This window comes from Marmota monax, unplaced genomic scaffold, assembly GCF_021218885.2.
Source record: "Marmota monax isolate L192 unplaced genomic scaffold, Marmota_monax_Labrador192_F-V1.1 WCK01_AAM20220418_F8-fsc00002, whole genome shotgun sequence".
Classification (NCBI taxonomy): domain Eukaryota; kingdom Metazoa; phylum Chordata; class Mammalia; order Rodentia; family Sciuridae; genus Marmota; species Marmota monax.
In genome coordinates this window covers 39,049,232-39,058,185 of record NW_026693571.1, presented here as the reverse complement: position 1 = coordinate 39,058,185, position 8,954 = coordinate 39,049,232, and the positions used below count along the sequence as shown (strand labels likewise).

At 45.3% G+C, this 8,954-nt stretch overlaps 1 pseudogene; it reads left to right on the top strand.

Annotated features, from left to right (window-relative positions):
• Positions 1 to 387: 387 nt before the first annotated feature.
• Positions 388 to 2,716, top strand: LOC124102727 (RNA-binding protein EWS-like; annotated as a pseudogene).
• The last annotated feature ends 6,238 nt before the right edge of the window (positions 2,717 to 8,954 follow it).

The following is an 8,954-nucleotide window of genomic DNA, read 5'->3' as shown; positions in this document are numbered from 1 at the left end:
CAAAGCAGCCCTTCCAGAAGGACGCCGATATCTATAAATAGTCTTTTCATTTCCAAAGATAAGACAGGTTAGAAGTGGCTAATCTGAGACATTCTTTTTTTATTATGTTGAGACTATGACAGGCATTTGGTCTTTGAGGGAAACTATGCCTGCATATTTATCTAACTAGAAGTTCAGCTGCAGCAAGCCCTCAGCCCTCTGGTCACTTTTCTTTCAGTTGTCTGTGTCAGTAGCCAGGATGCCATCATTTGGGTCCACCTCTCGGTTATCCCAGTTATCAGCCCCAAATATGGGCCAGCTTTGTGAAGAGTTAGTATCTCACTATCTTCTCACTAACTTCTTCTTCATTGACGTCAAGTCTTCTAAAGAATATTACTAGGAGAGAAAATGGCATCTACAGATCACAGTATCCACAGCCAAGCTGCAGCCCAGCTGGGCTAGAGCTGACAAAGTGCAGCCAACTCACAGATATGCACAGACCACCAGGCATATGGCAACAGAGCCATGGAACTTCTGCACAGCCTACCTCTGTCAGCTATACGCTGGGCTCTGTCCACCACCACCTATGCTCAGGTCACACATGCAACTTCCTATGGACAACCTCTTGCTGGCTATACTACTCCACCTGCAGCCCCAGGCATACAGCCGGCCTGGCCAGGGGTATGATAACACCACTGCCACCAAGGCCTTCTGTGCAGTTCAGTGTGTGCACGGCACTCAGCCTGCTCAACCAGCCTCTGGATAGCAGCTGGCAGCTACCGCACCTGCAAGGCTGCAAGATGGAAAAGTCCACTAAGACTCGTCAACCTCCGTGGAGCACAGGGGCTTATACCCAGTCCAGTCTAGGATACAGACAGAGTCACTACAGTGGTCCCCAGTTCCTGGGAGCTACCCCATGCAGTCAGTCGGTGCCCTTCCATCCTATCCTCTTACCAGCTCTCTGTCTACACAGCTGGTTATGAATACAGCCGTTACTCTCAGCAGAACATCTCTGGGCATCTGAGCAGCTATGGACAGCACCGTAGCTCTGGTCAACACGCCAGCTGTGGACTGCAGCTTCCCACTCGTTACCCCCACCCACTGGATCCTGCAGCCAGCCTCCAGGTCAGGCTCCCAATAGAGCAGCAGAGACCGCTCGGCCAGGACCAACCCAGCAGCACAGGTGTCCTAATGGTTAATCTGAATTGTCCCCTTGATTGGATTGAGAGATGCCAAAGATTAAGTGGCTTCTGGGTGTGTCAATAAGGTGTGTGTAGGAATGATTGTCATGTGGGATAGTGAACTGAAGGGGAGACCCTCCCTAAGTGTGGGTAGCACTGTCCAATAGGATGGTGGCTTCGATGGAATAAAGTTGGAAGCCTGAGGAAGCAGTGGCAGATGCGGAGCTCGATTCTTCTTCAAGGCCCTTGATTGCTGCTGCGATGGCCTGAGGAAATGGGACTCTTGCTTCTTCACTCTTCCAAAGTGGACTCTGCCAGTGATTCTCCAGGGAGTTGCCAGAAGCCTTGAGTCTCAGACTGGGGTAGCACTGTTGATCCCTCTTGTTCTGAGGCTTCAGCCTCATGGGCTGTGCAGCTACTGGTTCCTCCAGCCCTCCAGCCTGCAGACGGCCACTGTGGACTACCCAGCTTCTGGTCCTGTGAGCCACTCTAATAAATCCCCTTTTAATAATCACCCCTCCCGTTGGCTCTGTGCCTCTAGAGAACCATGACTAGTACAGGGGTTTATGGGAAGCAGCCAGGAGGATTTTCTGGACCAGGAAAGAACCAGAACACAAGTGGCCCTGGTAACTGGGGCAGGGAAAGAGGGGGATTTGAATGTGGAGGCATGAGCAGAGGTGGGAAGGGAGAAGGATGTGGCGGAATGGACGCTGGATAGCCAGGTGGCTTCAATAAGCCTGGTGAACCCATGGCTGAAGGACCGGGTGTTGATTAGGCCCTCCTGTGGGTCTGAATGAAGACAGACAGCAGAAGACATGAACAGTGCTTATGTGCAAGGATTAGATGACAATGTGACCCTTGATGATCTGACAGCCTCCTTCAAGCAGTGTGGGGTTAAGACGAACAAGAGAACCGGGCAGCCCATGATCCACATCCACCTGGACAAGGAAACAGGAAAGGCCAGAGGCCATGCCTTGGTGTGCTAGGAAGACCTGCCGGCTGCCAAGGCTGCCATGGAGTGGTCTGATGGAAAAGACTTTCAAATGAGCCAACTGAAAGTCTCTCTTGCTTACAAGAATCCTTCAGTGGCAGCATGCGGGGTGGCGTGCCACTCTGAGAGGGCAGAGGAATGCCAATCTCACTCCATGGAGGTCCAGGTGGCCTAGGAGGTCCTGGAAGATCCATGCATTGCAGGGGCAACTGTGGAGAGCACAGAGGAGGCTTCCTCCCAAGATGGCCTGGGAATTTCTGCGGAACCCCTCTGGAGGAGGACACATCCAGCACTGAGCTGAAGACTGGCAATGTCCCGGTCCTGGCTGTGGAAACCAGAGCTTCACCTGGAGAATATGCAACCTGTGTAAGCCTGAGGGTTCCTCCTACCACCTTCCCCAAACCCAGGTGGGGAAGAGGGTCTTGGTGGCATGTGGGCAGGAAGAGTGGCCTCATGCACCACAATGGTTCAGGTGGAATGCTCAGAGGTGGCTGTGATGGAAGAAGATGAGATGGATAGACGGGAGGAAGCAGAGGCAGATGGAAGGACCTGGAAAAATGGATAAAAGCAAACACCGTCAGGAGCCCGTAGACCAGCCCTACTAGATGCAGTGGCTGCAGAGCTGCTATTACAATCACATTTATTGATTTAGTTTTTCCCCCCAGGGCCTTCTTGGTGGGGGAAGCCATCTCTGTCTCCCACACAGGAAATGTTTTAAAATGTATATTTATAATTCCATGTCTGTGACCTTGGCCATAACATTATGATCACTCCTTTCCTGTACTTTAGTATTTTTTTTTTACCATTTTTGAAGAAACATTAAAATAAGTTAAATGATAGTACACTGAGTTTTTTCCCCCCTCTTTTAAAGATGTTTAAGACTTCACAACAGGAACTTCTGGGAGCATACTCAGTCTCCTTGTGCAGAGCCAAGAGGGCCTCTAATGGTAACAATGTTCGTGGTTGTAATTTAAAAAAACTTCCAAATATTTGTTTTATATATATATATATATACACACACACACACGTACATACTCTTTGTCCAGCTATGAAGCAACTTACAACATTGACCCAATTTACTGATGACAAAACAGGCTCAGAGGCAAGTTGCCTTCGGTCACACAGCTATCAGGGAAGTGAACCCTTAGTGGTTGTGTTCTGCATAAATGCAGCTTAATGGAAGGATCATCAATTAATGGTTTCAAACTAATGTGATAAAGATCACAATCACCTGGTTACCACTTCCAGAACTGCTTCATTATAGACTTGGAGTGGGGAATATAGCACTGCCTGTTTTTAACAAAACCTTAAGAACAAAAAACACATGTTCATTTATTCAACAAATATTTACCAAACATCCGTATGTCAGAATTAGGTTTGGCTACATATAACAAACAACACTAGTCATGTGGTTCAAACAAAGTAAAGGTTTATTTTTTTCTCAAGTGAAAGAAGTCCAGAAGTATGCAGTCCAGGCTGGAATGGTCACCAAAGACTCAGGGCCCTCCTAAGCACAGACCACATTGATGCCAGAGTCGGGCATAGCAGTGCTTTGAAGGCCTTTGGGGCAGGGGGAGTGGAAACCATGATCCTAAACCTTTAAAAATCTTGTAGCCTGTTCAGATGAAGTTAAGCATCATCGTGGTGTCATTGCTGGAATAATGTTAGTGACACTCTATTAGTGATGTTTCATCTATTCATGAAATACATTTTAAATCAATATAGTAGCTATTAAAACTCTAAGTTTTTACAATGAATCTCATTTGGTGTGACTGTAATAATAGATATCTGTTTCTCCCCAGAAAGGGTTCCATGGGGCATATTTTAGTTTTTTTTTTTGGGGGGGGGGGGGGGGGTACCAGGGATTGAACCCAGGGATGCTTAGCCACTGAGCAACATTTTTTTATATTTTATTTAGAGACAGGGTCTCACTGAGTTGCTGAGGCTGGCTTTGAACTCAAGATCCTCTTGCCTCAGCCTCCTGAATCACTGGGAATATAGGTGTGCGCCACGGTACCCAGCTAGAAAATTAAAGTTTATTATTGAAGCCTATTAAATATCAAAACAAGATGGGTATTTCTAGTTCCATTTCAGGACTTTATATTTTTTGACATAGTTTTGGATTCTTCTCTAAAAGTGTTTTATGTGGTATACTTATTTTTCAAAATTGAGTGAATTAATGTTTTACAATAGCCATTTATTCTTTTAACCACTTATTGGTATAGGTTAAAAACATACCAGCATTTGTTTTTGTTTCTCCTTATTTTGAGTGGTGCCCTCTTATTGTTTTATTCTGGAGTCTGACGAAGAATTTTTATTGACCTTATCCATATAATCTATTATTTTACTGATTTCAATAAAATTTATTTCAACCTTTGCCTTCATGTTGATGTTATAATCTTTGTAAGTCTCTTCTTGGATGCCAGGGCTGCCTTCCCCGTCACTGTGCCCTTGGCCTTTTTAGTTGCCCCCTCCACTTCTGTGTTATCTTTCTTGATCAAATAGGGCTGCAGAGTCCTCCGTGTGCACTCAGCGTAACCATCGCCTTGAGCAAGCAGGACCCTGGAGTGTGATCATGAACCAACATTCTTTTTCCCACTGTCCCTTTAAGTCTGTAGTGTGGGCTCTGTTCTTCTCTTGCTTCTGGATAAAAAATCAGGCAGGTTTCTGGGGCACCCACTTAATACAAGGTTCTTCCATCAATAATTTAAAAATCCAGAACTCTGTAACATATAGTACTCGAATCGACAGCAAGTTTTCCCCTCCTCCCCTGACTGCGACCTGTTGTAGGTGGAGGAGCCAGCAGGGAGAAGGGTATGTTCTTTCTTCACCTTGTGCTTTATCATCTTCCTCTTCTGTCTTGTTATCTGTGATTTCTGACCCTCTGGGGTGGAGCACAGGGAGGGGAGAAAGAAAATATTGGTTAGAGAAATTTTTCCTTGCCTGCTGCTATTGTGAGCATGGTGTTGCCTGGCCAAGAATTGGGAAGTGTTGCAAGCTGATCCTTGTACTCAGCTGTGATTGGCTTTTGGACAAGCCAATCACAATACACCTCCCTCTCACCTGTGCATCCACACAGGTAATGCACGCCTCTCCAGATGCAGCAGCATCTCTCGTCTCTGCTGCTTTCTTGTGTCTCCAGGCAACCCTCTCGGAGAGCGCTGTTTGGTCCACATGTGGCTCAGGAAAAGCAGTCATATATCTTTGCACTAACGAACTGAATGAGAGCAGCCGCCCAGCCCAGCCTCCTCTCCTAGGCTCCTGTGCCAGTAGCTGGCTAACCCAATTCTTACTCTTGGAATTTCTCAGCTGGGCGTCAGACACAGTGGAATGTATTTCAGCTACAAAGGACAAAGAGCATCCTCTCAGAGTGTTCCTTATGAAGGCTCTTCACTCACTTTAACACAAGAGGCCAGTACCCAGTCCTTACTCCAAGGACAGGATTAGAATCAGAGAACCTTGAGAATTCTCTAGAAATGTTCTGCCAGCCTCCACTCTTTTTTCTTGACTTTTCTCTTATGTAGGCGAGAGCTGAGTGGTCAACTTAGGGTTGAAATTTGTATTTGAGACTCTAACCCCCCCCCCCCCCTTTTTTTTCTTTTTTTTTTCAGGGGTACCAGGGATTGAACTCAGGGACACTCAATCACCGAACCACATCCTCAGCCCCATTTTGTATTTTATTTAGAGTCAGGGCTCAATGAGCTAGTTAGTACCTTGCTTTTGTTGAGGCTGACTTTGAACTCGTGATCCTTCTGTCTCAGCCTCCCGAGCCGCTGGGATTACAGGCATGTGCCACTGTTCCCGGCTCTACCCCTTTTTATAAAACTTTTATTTTGCAATCATTATAGGTTCATAGGAAATTGCAAAGAGATATGATGCGGTCTTCACCTCCAATGTTAATATCTTGCATGATGACAGCCATAGAAAAACCAGAAAATTGACATTGTTGGTACAATCCACAGACTTATTTGGATTTGAGTAGTTATGCATGTACTCGATTGTACACGTGTGTTTGTGTCTCTGTGCAATTTTATGCTACATGTAGTTTCAGGTAACCATCACCATCACCATCAAAATGTTTAATTGTGGCTCTCCTCTGTTACCCCTTTACAAAACTACTCAGTTCTCTCATCCCTGACTTGGCAATCACTAGCCTGTTCTCCATCTCTATAATTATGCTATTTTGTGGAATCATTCGGTGTGTATCTTTTGGAGATTACCAGCCATCTCCTTTTATAAGTTCTATAAATAACAATGGCCTTACTTGGAATATAACATCTATTGTTTCTATGCTTCCACTGAAACAGGGGCAAGAGGGCCTTCACTGCCACCCAGTACTGGGGATGCAACTCAGAATCTCAGACATGTTAGGCAAGCGTTCTACCACTGAGCTACACCCCCAGCCCTTTTAATTTTGTTTTGAGTAGCATCTTACGGTGCCCAGATTGGCCTTGAATATGTAATCCTTCCACCTCAGCCTCTTGAGTGGCTGGGATTACTACTGTATATCACCCTACCTGGCAAGAGAGTCCCATTTTAACAGCCTGTCACATATAGTTCAAGTGTAGGACGTATTTCCATTTGGGGTCTTTCTGATGGCTGAGTACTTCACTCATTCACTTAACAAATCCTCCTGGAGTGACTGGAATTTTGTTGTCTCTGATGTTACTGCTTCAGGCTTTAAGTTCTCAGAGAGTAAATAACTCCCTAAATCTTCTCTTGGCTTTATGGAAAATTTCTGGGTGATGGTTTAAAACTCTTTGTTCTTAAAGTGCTTTAACTTGAACTTGCCCTGAAATTGAAATTCTTGTACCATTTTCTCTTCAGCTTTCAAATCCTTATCCCATTGACTCACCATTTCACTTAAAATGTCTTAAGAACATCTACAGTTGAAAGTTTCACCGTGTACTTTGTTCTTCAGATCTTTTTATAAGATTATTCACCAAGACGGGTCCCTTCGGACCTCTGAGAACCCCCTTTCTTATTTTTTAAACAAAGAAATGTCTTTTTTTTTTTTTTAATGACCTGGTTTTCTTACATTGAAATTCAATTCCTTGTCGCTTTCAAGTAGTCCCTTTATCCTGTGGAAACCCAGTTACTCCTTATTTGCCCACAATTAAGGTTTGGGGTGTGGACACTTGTCAAAGGCATTTCCAAAATCCACAGATGACTCCTCCCCTTTCTCTGTGCTCCAAGGACTCCACTGATTGGCCATGGCTCCTCCCTGGAGAACCTCTCCTGCCTTTGCCTTGATGGGTGTGCTGATCTCAACTTTCTACACTTCTGTGTTTTATTAAAGATTCCAGAAGCCTGGCTAGGATGGAATGGAGAAACAACAGTTGGTGGTTTCCCAGGTCCCTTCTGGAAAGTCAGAGCGAGGCTGGCGTTGGCAACCTGACTGTCCTCAGGCACAGCAGCTGTTGTAACAACTGGTCTCAGCAGAGTCTCCAGCTTCACAACCCTGCCCATGAATCCATTCAAGATTCTCAGGTGATCTCATCCTGTCCAGGTAATTTCCTGAAACTCCTTTGTTCTACAGTTTTATTGAGTGCTCCAACTTGTCCCTTTCAAGGACGCACGTCTTCCGAGGTAAAGGGCAAGGCAGAGCACCAGGACCGTCTCTCTCAATCCCACGGATGTCTTCTGATTCTTGTTTTTGTTTTTGACATTTTTGGAGAGTATCTTACAAGGTGCTCTTTAATGGATCACAGAATTTCCGAAGAAAAGGGATGATAAAAGGGGGTTTGGTCCAAACACCCAACTCTAGAGATGAAAGAACTGAAGTTGAAAGAAGTTATGGATTTGATATGACCCACTTAACTGGCTTCTATTTCTCTTCTGGTTATATGATTATTATTGTTATGCTATTATTATTATTATTATTATTATTATTATTATTTCTATTTATTTTAATTTAGAATTTTGAATAAATGGGTGTTCTTTGGGCCTCAGAATTCTGTTCTTTTATAAGCCTCAACAGTTCTTAAGGAGAGGGTGTCTGACAAATGCTATTGCCAGTCCCTGACATCTGACTACTTTTGTCCTGCCATTCAGGATCTCAAGGAATCTCCAGCTCCTTGATGTGATGGAGTCTGTGTTAGTCAGCTTTTAATTGCTATGACAAACACCTGAGATAAGTCAATTTTGGCCTGTGCTAGCCCAGGACCTCATGGCAGAAGAGGACTGTTCATCTCACCAGCACCTGGGAAGCAAAAAGGAAGAGAGAGGAAGAGGCCGAACCAGGGTTCCAATATCCCCTTCCGGGACACACCCCTAGTGACCTCACTTCCTTTCACTGGGCCCCACCTCCTAAAGCTTCCACCACTTTCCAATAGCACCACAGAGGACCAAACCATCAGCACAGGGGGACCACTTAGGATCCAAACCATCGTACCACCTAAGGGAGGAACCTCCTCTGCCTGGCCCTGCTCAGGTCAGAATCTCTCTGCGTGACATTTGTCACAGCTTCTCATGGAGACACTCTGACACCCTCTCATGGAGAACTTGTTCATTTCTCCATGGATAACAATTCCAGGTGGCATGTGTTCCTTCTATAAAGTGGTCTGCTTTCCAAACATGCCTTCTCAGAGAAGCTCATTTTGCCATCTGTATTGGGAACCTGAGATGTGACAACACAGGATCTAAGTGGGGTGGCATGGAAGCCCTTCCATTCCTCCTGGAGGCTGTGAGCCAGCCAGCTGCCTTTGACTCACCATCCTGCTACCTTATCTTCTCAGCTGAAATGAGTTTCAAGTTGTCCTCCTTCCTTTCATCCTTCATTCTGAAAATGGCACATGCAGTTA